This window comes from Haliotis rubra, unplaced genomic scaffold (assembly GCF_003918875.1).
Source record: "Haliotis rubra isolate DU_JTF1 unplaced genomic scaffold, ASM391887v1 Scf781, whole genome shotgun sequence".
Classification (NCBI taxonomy): domain Eukaryota; kingdom Metazoa; phylum Mollusca; class Gastropoda; order Lepetellida; family Haliotidae; genus Haliotis; species Haliotis rubra.
Genome location: NW_025767503.1, coordinates 470,173 through 486,301, shown reverse-complemented (window position 1 = coordinate 486,301; position 16,129 = coordinate 470,173). Strand labels below are relative to the sequence as shown.

General features: G+C 38.3%; 1 long non-coding RNA gene and 3 other non-coding genes across 4 annotated transcripts; 2 read left to right on the top strand and 2 right to left on the bottom strand.

Annotated features, from left to right (window-relative positions):
* Positions 1-349: 349 nt before the first annotated feature.
* On the top strand, positions 350-432 carry Trnan-guu. The gene has a single exon. It is a non-coding gene; the product is annotated as a tRNA-Asn (tRNA).
* A 256-nt stretch (positions 433-688) lies between these two features.
* Positions 689-16,086, bottom strand: LOC124260917. The gene is made up of 3 exons (XR_006894216.1): positions 12,401-16,086; positions 10,245-10,248; positions 689-699 (listed from the first exon to the last, which is right to left on the bottom strand). It is a non-coding gene; the product is annotated as an uncharacterized LOC124260917 (long non-coding RNA).
* Positions 2,235-2,316, top strand: Trnas-gcu. The gene has a single exon. It is a non-coding gene; the product is annotated as a tRNA-Ser (tRNA).
* Trnag-gcc lies at positions 8,754-8,824 on the bottom strand. The gene has a single exon. It is a non-coding gene; the product is annotated as a tRNA-Gly (tRNA).
* Positions 16,087-16,129: the final 43 nt, after the last annotated feature.

The following is a 16,129-nucleotide window of genomic DNA, read 5'->3' as shown; positions in this document are numbered from 1 at the left end:
GAGCGGTTAAGGCGATGGACTGGTTAATCCATTGGGGTCTTCCCCGCGTGGGTTCGAATCCCATCCTCGCCGACAGGTTCTTTTTACAGATAAGCGATATTTTATCGCTGCCTGCCCTTCAGCAAGTTTAGCACCATTTTCAATGATACAGTTTTGCGCTTTTTCATAGGCCTGTAGAAGATCACGCTGTGGCCAGAAGTTTGGCTGGCAATGATTATATTGATGTTTGGGGAAACGTGTCACTATCCCTTGTGCACGTGGATTTCTTTCTCCATTTCATCAGAACAGACTGTACTTACTACTTCAACGCTAAATAGTAATCCAACGTTGCAGCTAGTAGTACTATCTCGACGAGGTGGCCGAGTGGTTAAGGCGATGGACCGTTAATCCATTGGGGCCCCCGCGTGGGTTCGAATCCCATCCTCGCTGACAGGTTGTTTTTAGTAATCAGTTTTCATTTGTTATTTCTTGGACCAAAAGCAGAATGTTGTGTATATTAATGTCCACTGAACCGTTTGGTATTAATAAGCCGTCACTTCCGTGCCATTCCTAATTGGTCGCCTAGGACGAATGCCAGAGCTCCTTAAGCAGTGTTGCTTTTTGTTGAGAGAAGCTGTGAGTGAAGGTAAGTCAGGCAGCACATGATTAAATTGTTTCTTACCTTGAGTATCTCGGTCAAGGTGAAACGCGTGACTACTCCTTTTGGCACGAGGATATGTATAAAGAGAAGGTCTATGTTCTTCCGCCAGTCGCATCATCGCCTCAATAGGTGCGCCCATGTTTCGCCATCATCCGTTTTCAACCCACGTAAAATTCCTAAACCCGTCCCTGCCCATGTCTTCGCAGGTTAAGAGTTCTGCCCGTCTTCCAGTTTAGCACGATTTTCTGCTAATGATAGCTTCTTTTGTGCTTTTCATAGGCCTGGTGGTGAAGATCACGCTGTGTTGTAGTTTGGCTGGCAAATGCGATTATATTGATGTTTTGGGAAAACGTGTCACTATCCCTTTTGTGCGCACGTGGATTTCCTTTTCCATTTCATCAGAACAGACTTGCACTTACTACTGCCAACGCTAATAGCAATCCAACGTTGCAGCCGCTAGTAGTACCTCATCTGGACGAGGTGGCTGAGTGGTTACAGGCGATGGATCAAGCTAATCCGTTGGGGTCTCCCCGCGTGGGTTCGAATCCCATCCTCGTCGACAGGTTACTTTTAGTAATCAGTTTCATTTGCTATTTTGACCGTGCGCGAATGTTGTGTATGTATTAATGTCCACTGAACCGTTTGCATAACCGTTTTCGTCACTTCCTGTACATTGCTAATTGGTCGCCTAGGACGAATACAGAGCTCCTGCAGTGCTGTTTTTGTTGAGAGAAGCTGGTGGAGTGAAGGTAAGTTTTAGTAGCGATTAACGATTTCACCGACCGTCAAGGTGAAAACGCGTGATCACCCCTTTGGCACGAGGATATGCAGCAAATACAGCTTTATCGATTTTCCATAGTCATAAAAAGAAAGCATTGCATTTCCACCATCAGCCGGACGAGAGGTGGCTGAGCGGTTAAGGCGATGGACTGTTAACATTGGTCTCCCCGGCGTGGGTTCGAATCCCATCCCTGTCGACAGGTTCTTTTTACAGAGAAGTGATATTTTTATCGCCTGCCCTTCAGCAAAGTCTTCACAGCACGATTTTCAATGATAGCTTCTTTGCGCTTTTCATAGGCCTGTGAAGATCACGCTGTGTTGTAGTCATTGGTACCGATTATATTGATACTTGGGGAAAACGTGTCACTATCCCTTGTGCACGTGGATTTCTTTCCATTTCCATCAGAACAGACTGTACCTACTTACTTAGCAATCCAACGTTGCAGTTAGTAGTACTATCTGACGAGGTGTACGTGATGGTTAAGGCGATGGACTGGTAATCCATTTGGGGTCTTCCCTGCGTGGGTTTCGAATCCCATCCTCGTCGACAGGTTCTTTTTACAGAGAAGTGATGTTTTGTCGCCTGCCCTTCAGCAAGTTTAGCACGATTTTCAATGATAGCTTCTTTGTGCTTTTTCATAGGCCTGTAGAAGATCACGCTGTGTTGTAGTTTGGCTGGCAATGATTATATTGATGTTTGGGAAAACGTGTCACTATCCCTTGTGCACGTGGATTTCTTTCCATTTCATCAGAACAGACTGTACTTACTACTAACGCTAATAGCAATCCAACGTTGCAGCTAGTAGTACTATCTGACGAGGTGGCCGAGTGGTTAAGGCGATGGACTGCTAATCCATTGGGGTCTCCCCGCGTGGGTTCGAATCCCATCCTCGTCGACCACTTCCTGTACATTGCTAATTGGTCGCCTAGGACGAATACAGAGCTCCTGCAGTGCTGTTTTTGTTGAGAGAAGCTGTGAGTGAAGGTAAGCCAGGTACATGATTAACGAGCTTCTTACCTTGAGACCTGTCAAGGTGAAAACGCGTGACTACCCTTTTGGCACGAGGATATGCAGCAAATACAGCTTGGTCGATTTTTCCATAGTCATAAAAAGAAAGCATTGCATTTCCACTATCAGCTGACGAGGTGGCCGGAGTGGTTAAGGCGATGGACTGGTTACCTCCCTTGATTCGGAGGTGTGTGGACGTGTTGACGAGAGAGTGATAGATTTTCTCGGATATCATCGTTTATACTTGCGTCTGGATTTCAATTCGGTGCTTAGAAGGTAGGGAGAACATTCACAATGTAATTGTAGGTGAACCTGCCGTATTAGCAAGCACTTTGGTGCGTGCTCAAGACTTTGTCTTCTTGTTGATATCTTGCCGACTGGATACAAAATGGCGGACATCAAATCAAAAGAAAGTATCAGAAAGACTGCACAATTGAAGTTCATGTTGGAGATAATAAAGTTATAAGTGCAACTATGCTATCCAATGCATTGGTGGAATATGTATCTGATGTGTGGGCATGTGTTTTGAAAGGCACCGATTGCTATGACGTAACAGTCCCAGATACTACCGAAGCAAGGATTCTTGCAGAAACCGATGACTTGGTCATAGGAGATCAACACATCTCATTTAGACTTCTTCACAGTGACAGCGTGGTGGTATCATTTTTACATCTCCCGCCTTACATTGATGATGTAGAAATTGAAAGGCTTCTCATCAAAAGAGGAATAACAATGAAAAGTGATATCAAACACAGGACTCTGAAAGGCACAAACATTTTTGACGGAACACGATATGTGCGGGTTGTATTTCCCCCTCAGTGCACCTCATTACCATATTCTATGGGATTTAACACCCTAGATGGATATAGGTACTTTAGAGTTATACATAACAATCAAGAGCGTTTATGTTTCAAGTGCAATTCTGGGGCCACATGGTCAAAGATTGCCCAAATACCAAATGCTTTAAATGCAATGGACAAGGGCATATAGCCAGAAATTGCAATGCAGAAAGAAAAAACAGGAACGCAATTGCGATATATGTTTTCGTCCAATTGATATTTGCAACTGTTTCTCTGATGTTGAAGATAATGATCAGAGCAGTGTTTCTGATTCTGAGCTGGAGAGAGAGCTAGCCCCAACGAAATCTTGGGATGAGGTTCCTCTGGACCATGAGTCAAATGAGAACCATACAGATGGACCAGAAGAAGAAAAAGACAATGAAGAGGAAGAGACAAAAGGAGAAGAAAAGGAAAAGAAAGGCTGAGGAAGCACATCCACGTGCAGTTCCGTCTTCTGAGATCATTCCTAGTTGTGACAAGGAGAAGGACAATGACAGCACGGACAAGAACGCTTTGTCTCAAGATAGACTTGACATAACAGAAGATGATAAAGACATTCAACAAACACTTGTGACACCTGCTAAGTGGACAATTTCTTCACGTAAACGTGCAAGAAGGCACAAACTACAGCCAAAGTTAACAGACACAGTAATACATAGCAATGACTTGAAAAATAAAGTGAGAGAAAGCAAAAAAGACCAACAAAAGAAAAAGAAAGCAGAAAAGGTCAACGACAGAAGAGAACTATCAGGTGTGTCGAAAAGTGTTATGGAAACCTCATAATGTTGTTTATTATCCATCTATTTCTCTTTATTGTAATGGTCACAATATGGTCATGGAATGTAAATGGACTCCGTGATATAGCTAAAATGCAAAATGTATTTGCACTAATTCAGAATTCGCACGTTGATATTGCATTTTGCAGGAAACCTTTTGGTCAGATGAATATATAGAAAAATATAAACATTTATGGCCAGGAACTATTTTATATTCTAATGCAGAAAATGACAGAAGAGGTGTAGCGATATTAGTCTCAACTGGTTTTGAGCAAAAGTTACGATGCTTAAAAAGATGAAGATGGAAGAATAATAAAGGCTTCTTTATCTATTGAAGATAGAACAGTGAGTTTATTAAATGTGTATGCCCCAAATGAGATTAAGGAGAGAATACATTTCTTCAACAATTTAAGAAAATGGATTGAAAAAGAACATTTAATTTGTGCTGGGGATTTTAATGAGATAATAAATCCTTTTACTTGATAAGGGCATAAATAATACATCGTTTAACATTCAAAGTAGCAACGTTTTAAACAATTTTCTCACCAATAACAACTTTGTTGATATATGGAGGTATAAAAACTATGACAAAAAAAAGAGTTTACTAGAATGCAGTATGTGTTAGGAGTTCTTAAACAATCTAGAATTGATCTCATAATTGTTTCAAGAGATCTTATTACAAGCGCTATAAACAGTTACATTAGATACTCCTCTGTGAGTGATCACAGCATAGTTGCACTGAGGTTGGACTTTTCTTCAGTAGAAAGAGGTCCTGGGGTATGGATTTTTAATAATCAGCTTCTGGAAGATTTTACATTCTACCTAAGAATTATTGCATTAATAGAGGAGGCAAAACAGTGCCCTTTACTTAAAAACAGAGCCATTGATATGGTGGGATAACTTAAAATACAAGTTCAAAACATTTTCCAGATTTTATGCATCTAAAAGGCAACCAAGCAAAAGCTGATTATTACAAAATTCAAAATAAGCTTAGAATTGAATATCATAAAATATCCTCCATTCCTGGCTATACATCTACTGATTTACAATCATTGGAAAATGAACTTGAGATATATGAGAATAATAAATGCAAGGGTGCCATTCTCAGGTCAAAAGCACAGTGCACGCTGGATTCAGATAGAAACACCAGTTACTTTCTGAATCTTGAAAAAACAAACAACAGGCTAATTCAATAACATCACTCTTCAAGGAAGATGGTACGATAGCCAGGAGCACAGAGGATATTTTGGATACTGCTCAGCAATTTTACTCATCCTTATTTAATGCCGAGCAATGTAATTTAGTAAAACAACAGGGCCTCATTGATAACATTGAAAAAAAACTTTCTGAGGAAGAAAAAATTCATGTGACCTACCTATTTCTCAGAGTGAGCTTACAGTGGCACTCAAAGGAATGAAAAAGAATCAATCACCTGGGCCCGGACGGGCTAACTGTTGAGTTTTATTTAAAGTTTTGGGATATTTTATGTCCCTTCTTTTAGAAGTTGTGGATGGTATACACAAAGAACATAATCTTTCTCGTTCCATGAAAAAGAGTATTATCAGTTTGTTTTATAAAAGAAAGGAGACAAGAGAGACATTAAGTGTTACAGACCTATTTCATTGATTAATGTAGATTCTAAACTCATATCAAGAGTGTTATCGTTGAGATTGAGAAATGTCATGGCTTCAATTGTCTCCCCTGAACAATCTTGTTGTGTACCAGGAAGAGACATAGCCAACAACCTTCACTCTGTTCGAGATGTTATTGATGTTATCAATAATCGTAATGATGACTCCTATCTCATAAAAATAGATCAAGAAAAAGCTTTTGACAGGGTTTCACACCAATATTTATTTCAAATTCTTAGGAAATTTAACTTTGGAGATTTATTCATTTCATGGATTAAGATCTTATATACTGATATAAAGAGTTCTGTGAAGTGCAATGGCCATTTGACACCGTATTTCACACTAACCCGTGGAGTTCGGCAAGGGGATCCAATGAGTTCTATGCTATACGTTTTGATATCAGAGCCACTGAATTTAATCATCAGAAATAATCCTGATATTCATGGAATTAGCATCAGCAATGATATTAACTCTTTAATATACCAACATGCTGATGACACTACAATTACTGTCTCAGATGTTAACTCTGTCCTTGAAACATTTAGTACAGTTAACCTATATTGTGAGGCAACAGGTGCAAAAATCAACATTGAAAAATCTGAAATTTTGTTATTGGGTAAAAATAGGTTTAGTGATTTTTCAATCAAAATTCCGGTTAAAGTTAAGAGGGATTGTATAGAAATACTGGGCATTTATTTTGGCATGGACAAAGCAATGTGTGAAACATTAAATTGGGGAAAGAAAATAGACAAAATACAAGCACTGTTAAATTCATGGCTTCGCAGACAACTTACTTTACAAGGCAGAGCCATTGTTATTAATATCTTGATGAGCTCTCGTTTGTGGTATATGTTCACTGTACTACCTGTTCCGTATTGGGTTGAGAATAAATTCACTCAATTGTTCAGGAATTTTTTGTGGCACAATAAAACTGCCAAAATAGCATACAATACATGCATTGGTGTTTGTTTAGATGGAGGTCTTAATATACCAAATTTACGTTTACGAAAATATGCATTGAGGCTGAAATTGCTGAGAGTCTTTGTCAATTGCCAGCTCAATTGTATTTGGAAACAAACCATTGTATATTTTATGTCACATCTTTTGACAATGAACTTAGGAATTTATGCATTATCTCTTGAATATGATAAAACCTATTTACAGAATATAAGCCCATTTTATGCTGAACTATTAGCTGCATGGAATGAATTGAACGAAGGAAAAAGACCATTACTTAAAAAATGTAGAAGACATCATGAATCAGCCACTATTTAAAAATCCATTAATTACATTTAATGGAAAAACTCTTATGTTTCAATCGTTTATTTCAAGTGGAATTATTTGTATCAAACATATTTGTTTTGAAGTCATTCCAAAATTCATGTCTGGACACATTATTGTGAAAATAGTCCATGACACCTTACCTGAGATGGATATTAGTACCATACAACAATGTTATGGGGTTATTTTATTAGCGCTTCCATCAGAGTGGAAAAAGATAATTTTATCAGAGGTTGCCACAAAGCCCCCCTCAGGGAACATAATATGCACTGTTGATGAACAGGATCTGTCTGTTGATTTATTTACAACAAAATTTTGTTATGAAGTTCTCAGGAAAAACATTTCAAGAAACCAGTAGCTATCTCTTGGTGGAATCAAATTGCTTTAGATATCAATTGGAAAGATATTTGGCTGAATGTATGGGGAAAAGATAAATCAACAGATTCCGTACAGTTAGATTTCAAAATTGCTCATAATATTGTCTTCACATATGATAAACTCCTAAAAATTGGACTGTCAAACACTGATGTTTGTCCAGTGTGTCAAAGTGAAACAGAAGACATTTTACATCTATTCATCTTCTGCAAAGAGTTATCTTCCTTGCAAGAACTGGTGACTGAAATGTTGACAGATGTGTGCCAGGATACAGGATTTAGTTTTGGACAGTTATCCCTCTGGTTATTGTTTGGATTCTTACCAGAAAAGAAGTTGTCATGTAAATCATTCATGGACATTGTATTGTCAATTTATCGTCTTGCTGTATTTAAAAGGAGAGTTATATTGAGCCAAAACACAATATCATTTCACATGAGGGCATTTTTCAAATCATTGATAAAACGCCATTTTAGCCTGTTGTTGTATAAATATTCGAAAACAAATCAATCACACATTTTCACTCAAAAATATGTCATGAGCAATGCATTCATATCGTTAGATGGAAATGAGATTATTCTCAATCCACCTTTAGATTAGAACAATACGTAGTTCATTACATCTGTAGAAGTGCATGTATTAGAGCTGAATGAAATACATTGCATATTTATTCATGTACACATGTGGATTGTAAATTGTAAAATACTTATGAATATGCTTTCTCTCTTTACAATTGATATGTTAACCACTACCACCCAAACTCTGTGATAAATATTTTATTTTTGAGGTGGTAGTGTGAGCACTGTCTGCGCCTGTAATTATCCAATCATGTGAATAAATATTTTAATGAAAAAAAAAAAAAAAAGCATGGTTGCCTTCCAAGCAGTCGATCCGGGTTCGATTCCCGGCCGACGCATCTTTTTATTCCTGGAGGAACATGGGTGGAGAAATTTGGCGTTCACGTCCGACTGAAGAAAGTACAAATAACATCCTCCATGAATATGCACCATGTTGATATGTATAATTTTCTGTTGACACTTTCTATTATCTCAGCCATGCTATGAAATGAAATAATGTGTGTAATCCAACGTAGAGCTGGCCGTATTATTGCTACATTGACAGCCTGACACTGTTAGAATGCTGTGCAGATAAGTACAGTTTTACGTGGAACAGTGCTAAAACCTGCAGAACATCCCGTCCTTACAAGTCCTTTAAATGGAGTCATGGAAATGGACAAATGTTCTCATTCCAACAGACTGAAGTCTATATAAAGACTCATTTGTGACGTCACAATGGCCTGACATCACAGAAACGTGACATCACTGACAACAATCACATTGCGTCACAGAGTAGATATTCGTATTAGGAGACGCGCGTTTGGAGAAAGCCTTTCCTTTTTTGCATATGGAGAGGCACAAAAGAGTGTGCATCGACCGGGAATCGAACCCGGGTAACCCGCGTGGCAGGCGAGTATTCTACCACTAGACCACCGATGCTTCACACTAATTGCGCCTTTTCTTAGCTTCTCGTTCTTTAGTTAAAAGAGAACGCTGGAAAGGAGGAAGTGTTCAGCTGACGTGTCCATTTGCTCCATATGGATACAAATGCAGTGTCCTCTTCATTTAAATAGAATTTGTTATCAGTGCTTTGTAGATTGTAGACCCTTGTTGTATAAGGCAAAAATACATTTCAAAAGTATAATTGAATTCATTTTGTGACGTAAGCCGTCTCATTTAATGGCGTGCCTCAAGGCGTGGCTAATCAATCAGCAAATTTCATTAAGATGCCTTTTCAACATCACCCAGCGTGGACAGCGTCGGTGGTGTAAAGGTTAGCATGGTTGCCTTCCAAGCAGTCGATACGGGTTCGATTCCGGCCGACGCATCTTTTTTATTCCTGGAGGAACATGGGTGGAGAAATGTGGCGTTCACGTCCGACTGAAGAAAGTACAAATAACATCCTCCATGAATATGCACCATGTTGATATGTATAATTTTCTGTTGACACTTTCTATTATCTCAGCCATGCTATGAAATGAAATAATGTGTGTAATCCAACGTAGAGCTGGTCGTATTTTTGCTACATTGACAGTCTGACACTGTTAGAATGCTGTGCAGATAAGTACAGTTTTACGTGGAACAGTGCTAAAACCTGCAGAACATCCCGTCCTTACAAGTCCTTTAAATGGAGTCATGTTCTCATTCCAACGGTCTGATGTCTATATAAAGACTCTCTTGTGACCTCACAATGGCCTGACGTCACAGAAAAGTGACATCACAGAAACGTGACATCACTGACAACAATCACATTGCGTCACAGAGTAGATATTCGTATTAGGAGACGCGCGTTTGGAGAAAGCCTCTCCGTTTTTGCATGTTGAGAGGCACAACAAAGTGTGCATCGACCGGATATCAAACCCGGGTCACCCGCGTGGCAGGCGAGTAATCCGCCACTAGACCACCGATGCTTCACACTAATTGCGCCTTTTCTTAGCTTCTCATTCTTTAGTTAAAAGAGAACGCTGGAAAGGAGGAAGTGTTCAGCTGACGTGTCCATTTGCTGCATATGGATACAAATGCAGTGTCCTCTTCATTTAAATAGAATTTGTTATCAGTGCTTTGTAGATTGTAGACCCTTGTTGCATAAGGCAAAAATACATTTCAATATGCCAGGGTGTCAAATGAAATATTGTGTGCAATGCCACATAGAACCGCTGCATTGACAGTGGGTAACTGTCAGAATGTCTATATTTGCAAATGTTTATTGCTAAATACGTATTTGAGAATTGCAAACTGATATTTTTCTTGAATAGGCAATCAAAATAGCATTTTATTTCAGGAGTATTAAGCCCTAAAATAGATACACAAGAATTATTTTTAAAATTGTGTGTGCCAGGTGTCTGAACTTTCAGGGAACCATGCTGCCATACCCCCTGGTTGAATTTAGATTGAATAAGCCGAGAAAATATGAAGGACGTTAGACTGAAGTATCCCCAGTGAAGTGAAATGTAAGCACAGTTTAAAGTTGGTTAGTCTTGTATAACTACATTGGTATATAGTTTTGAAACTTAGAACTGTAAATAATTACATAAAATAAAAATGTCGGAAAGCACACGTAAAATCTCCAAAGGAACCATATTATCCGAGGATACACTCAATTATTTTAACCAAGATGGCAGAGCAGTGTCGTTATGTTGTTGGTTTGTTTTCGTACATTCGTTATGTAAGTATCTAAACCTCTTACAATATATCGAGTTGTCCTTGATTGGAACAAGCGTGTAAGGTTACATCAAACAAGACACAAAAAAGCAAATAATTTGAACTTAATTTATTACAAATTTGAGAATTTTGGTAACATGCAACAAGTAAGCCATTTTTGGATGGACTGTTATATAAAAACACATAAACTTCCTGACATGAAAACATACATATCTCCATACAAGCATTCCTTGCCTGTGAACTTGAATTTTGCAAGAGATGCCCAAGGAACATACCTTGAATCTGCTGACTGCACATTCCATTAAACAAAATATCAAAATGATGGGTATTGTGGTTTCTATAAAAAATAATAATTGATTTTCACTGAAGTGGCTCAAAGACCCAAGAATCCTGTACCCACCCAAGCTCAAGGGTTTCACAATGAAGTTGCTCACACCAGGCAGTGGTAACAGGTTTACCCAAGTGGTAAACAGCAGCGGCCAGCATCACCTTAGCATTGCCTCCACATCAGGCTGCCATCTTGCCATCCACAGCTATAGAGTGAACTCACTCCATCATGCACTGCTGTATGTAGTATGTAGTTTATATCAGGAAGTTTCTTGCCAACGTATTCTGATCAGTGGTAGTCACACTGTAACAGTCACCTGCACACTTCAGACAGTACAAGGGAGACACAGCACAGCCATCACTGCAGACTAATTTCAGCAGCGTTTGAATACTGACCTGTACACACTATCAGTGAAACGACAACATACAGCTACAGGCTTTGTGATACACTGTACCAATCTACCCTGTGTCAACGTAAACCTCACCCTCTATCTCGATACATTAACACAGATTCTCATGTACAATATGCAGCAAATATCTACACAAATCCTGATGGTATAAAATAAGCTGAAAGCCAAGGCAAGAGTTTCATTTTAAATTTTTTTGTTGTTAATTAGTTAAAAGACAAATACGAACAATTAACATTTTAGTTTTGACAATTTTTAAATACAGAAATATATATTCTGTAAGACTGACTTGTGCTCGCTTATCTTTTGCCACGAAGGGGTTCAAAAATCCCATCACCCGACCCCCGGGACAAGTCAGTTTTCATTTCGGGCAATCAAATAATGGTATCTTACTTGTCCGTGGGCTACTAGATAATTTCCACTTATGGTTTCAAACTGCAAATAAACTTGGATTTAATTTCATATCTGCTCAAATGTAGCTTTTAAATTTCGCAAAATGGTAAAATAGAGTTATCTTTCTTTGCTATGTATCACTTTTCAATAAATAGTCCAGTAAACATTAACATCAAATGCCATGTTGATTTATTCTTTCATAATTACATCATCAGGATTATGTCATAAAATCAGAGCAAGTTGAAAATTGGTCAGGACAAGTTACTTTCTTAAAGTCACTTGCCCTGTGGCAAGTGGCTTTTTAAAATATTTTTGAACCCCTGGCCATGAGTATATGTATTACTCTTCTATTGCCCTTTGAGTGCCCTCTCAGGAGAGGATAACATGATACAGAGTACTGGTACAGCTAACAGTTCCAATCAAATACATTGGTTTGTACCACAAGGCAGACTAACAAGGTCTACATAACACACCCAAACAGTTTCAATCTTCAATACTTATCACTTACAACATTTTTCTTCATTGGAGTTATTGTTCAAATGTACATCTTTGAGCTGGCCCAGTTATCTTGGGGATTTCAATAGCAAAATCTTTCAATGTTGGTGTTGAAATTCATAAAATTGATAAAAATGGGAAACGAATATTTGGGGATTAGGGACCATTTGGTTTGCTTGATTTTACAATCATTTTGGTAATCATTTATTTACATCAAAAAAAAGAAAAATACATTTATGTGATATATAGTTCATGACGTACACAAGCAAACTGGACAACTGAAGCAGGATTATTCACACCACAGGTCATACTTCACACTTCTGTTAAATCGTAACAGCTTCGTCTTCAATAGTTTCCATGCTGATAAGTGTCAAATACTACAAAATTGAGACATTTGAGTACATTTTTAGATATTCAAGGCAGAAAACACCTAACCAGCCACAACACCATGGCAATGTTAAAACGCCTCAAATCGAGGTACTCACGACGATCACCTGACAGGTGACATACTGCTTGATGCCACAGATGAGACAAGTTTTATAACCGCTCAATTGTGGGGCATCAAGACAACTGCTGATGAACAAAGCGTTGTACATTTCAGGTATGGGAGATAACTCCATGATTTATGAATAATCTTATTGTCTCCCTTAGATATGATCAAGTCAATGACATAAAATAACATTCAACAAACATTCAACGTTAGCACAAGGGAACTGAACACAAACTTTGGATTCGAAATAAGAATTCCGACAAAATTTGCGTCAATAGCTAATACATCCTATATATGAAATAACAATCACCAAATAATGTGATACCTGAAAGCTGAGACATAGGAACTTCTTACATACAAATCCTGTATCTACTTTCTAAAAGTTTATGGCATATTGGAAAAGTCCAAGACTGGGTCTGGGGATGACAGTTTTCATAATTAAGTCAGATAATTGATTTTTCTGTTTTACAAGTCAGTCAACCAAAACAATAAGAGTCATCCAAATGGTTGAAAACTGTGGTATTTTTCAACAAGTTTTTGTTGGAATCTGTGTCGAACCTCACTGTCAAGTCTTTAAGGAATTTAACCTCAGTTAAATGATTCTTCTATTGCACTTTCTGCTTCTTAAAAGGCAATGTGGAAAACTGAAAAAATTATCAGACCAGTCTTCCTAATAACTACGGAAGACGTGAAACAACATGACCCTTAAGTATGAGTCACATACAATGCAATGACCATTCATCATGATAAGCACTAACGTTGTAGGTAGAGACAAGGAAACATCTGAATATACCGTAAACACGGTCGACTCCAGCCTCACACATGGTGTTAATCAAGACGTACTGAAGAGCGTAGCAACACTGAACAGATTTTTTGAATGTTGCACAGAATCTGCAGTGGAACTTCTCATTCATACACAGAAAATAAGCACATGTAGCAAAGACGAGTACCACATAAAGTGTAATTATTTGAGATCACCAGGACATACGTTCAAGCCTCCCTCGTTACCCTGGTATCAGGAAGCCATCACTGGACATGAATCCATCAATGCTGAATCCTGCATTTAACTCAGCCATTCTGCTAAAAAGGTTAAAATGATGAGCAAGGTTCAAGAGCTATATCCCAGAAGATCCAGAGCTGTGTGTGTTTGATCTTCATATGTTAGCCACAACTGTTAGCAAAAATAACAAATCCTCTGGGGGCTAGTTTTGTCAGCACAATCCTGGATCGGTTTTTAGGGAAGTAGTATCTGTTGAATCACACAGGATCTTTTAAAGCATCTCAATATACTTTACACTGGATACCATGTTGGTCCTGATGTGTCTGATCATCACCTGCCCACCCTACCATCAGACTTCTGTACCCCACAAGATTTTCCTTGTACCCTTGTCTCCATCCCCCTCCCCCCGACCCTACTTACTCCTATGTTCCACAGGACGGACATACATTTAGTACACAGCTATAGGAAACTCCACCAGGACACAAATGTGGGTCATCACCATGGCAACTACAGCAGGACAGAACTATGTGTAGCCGCAACCCCAAATGTCAATAGTAAACAAGGTGATACCTGTAATACATCATGCTGCATTTCCACTTTTGGGATTATCTGCATCATCTTCCTTTACACGTATACTTTCGACATATTCAAAAAGATTCATCTGTGAACCTTTTTGTCATAACTAATGTAAATAAAGACACTCTTAAATTTGCCAGAAAGGTAAGCATCACACAGACAAATTGAAATGAAAATGACTGCCTTCCAGGATGTAGGCACCCTGTCAGAGAGGTCATGGTGATATCTGAAGTGGGTCAAACAAATACGATGGTGTATAAAAACTGCCCAGGAAGTCCACATGTCTGAGGCCAACAGGCTGCCCCATGTGTCTGCTGATGTGTCTACATTCTAACACACAGCTTACTCATTTCAGGAACTGTTACCATACAGCATAACACTTATTTGTCACTGAGGTACATTCAAACACCTGTGCAGTAACCATGGCAACAGATGAAGAGTTGCTGGTTTACGCTGCATCTATGGCATGTCCGTGTCTTATTTCCAATAACAGATGCAAATACAAAGGGATTAAAGTGAAATTGGTTTGGATCATCTCACATATCTGGAGTCACTGTTGATAAAAATATTAAAATCAGATTTACATTGAGAAGATTGACCATATTGATACTGGTATTGGGAGAAGATCATTAGCAGAGTTATTGTGGGTACTTGAACACAAATACAGAATGCAAAACAATCAGTTCTCAGAAAGTACCTTCAAGAAACATGTTCTTGATCTAACTAACAAGCTCAAGACTACCAGTATTACAATCAACGCACATGATTTGTGAAGACAAACAGCAAGTTGTCCAGCATGATTTTTCACAGAAAAACGCACCTTTGCAGATACTGGGAAAGTTCTTCACTTTCGAGTGATAATACATTTAACATCATGCAAAACTTGCATTTTCTTAAACATGTTAAAGCTCGACCCACAGGAACATTATTTCAAGACAATAACATGATTCAACATCTAATTAGCAATCAATGCTATTTTCACATCACAACAACAAGTTCTACATTGTAGATGGCAGCAGAAAACTTCATCACAAGTTTGTGTAAAGAAATCACTTGAACAATATTTAACGAGAAAGTTTGTGAAATTGACATTATTTTAACTTTGATTGTGTATATCAGAAAGGATGAAGGTAAATTTCCCGCACGGTCAGAATACCCATTGAATGACAAATCATACTTGATCTGTTTTTCAGGGTACAACTGTGTTCCTAGTAGGCCGTCTATCAGTACTCAAGGCTGAAAGTCCCACAGAAACTGTTAGGATCTACACATGACAGTGGAATTCAAGGATAGCATACTAAACCAATGTTCTAACTACCGGTTCAACATCTGACAGAACATCACCCCAAACAAAACACCCACTTTAATGAAACACAGTCTCATAATATCAATTATGACTTACTTCAAGTCAATATGAAATTTATGACAATTCTTAAGGTAAATCATTATGATTATGACAATTCATAGTAAATCATATACACTCGCATAACCTTGATTCGTGGATATAAGGGAAGTGCGTCGAAATTCATATTTTAAATGCATGATTTCATTCTGTATACTCACTGATTATTTTATTCATTGATTCAGCAAACTAAAAATGCCGAATATTCCACTCATGAATGAAACGTTTGTTTACGGAAGCCATTTGCAATCATCACCCATTCGTGTGCCCACAAAATGTGACGTCACCTTGTTTCGTGGATTACGTAGTCGGTTACTTTATACCGCTATGTACGACATAACACGGTAGTAAGTATTGACACCAAGGAAAGCAGACAAGAAGTGTGAAGGTTGGAGCTAACGGTATCTTTTTTACTTGAAATTTTGTAAAAATAAAATTTGGTAATGGTGGTATTAGTGATCTGGGGCTATTTATCTCAATGCTGGACAATTAT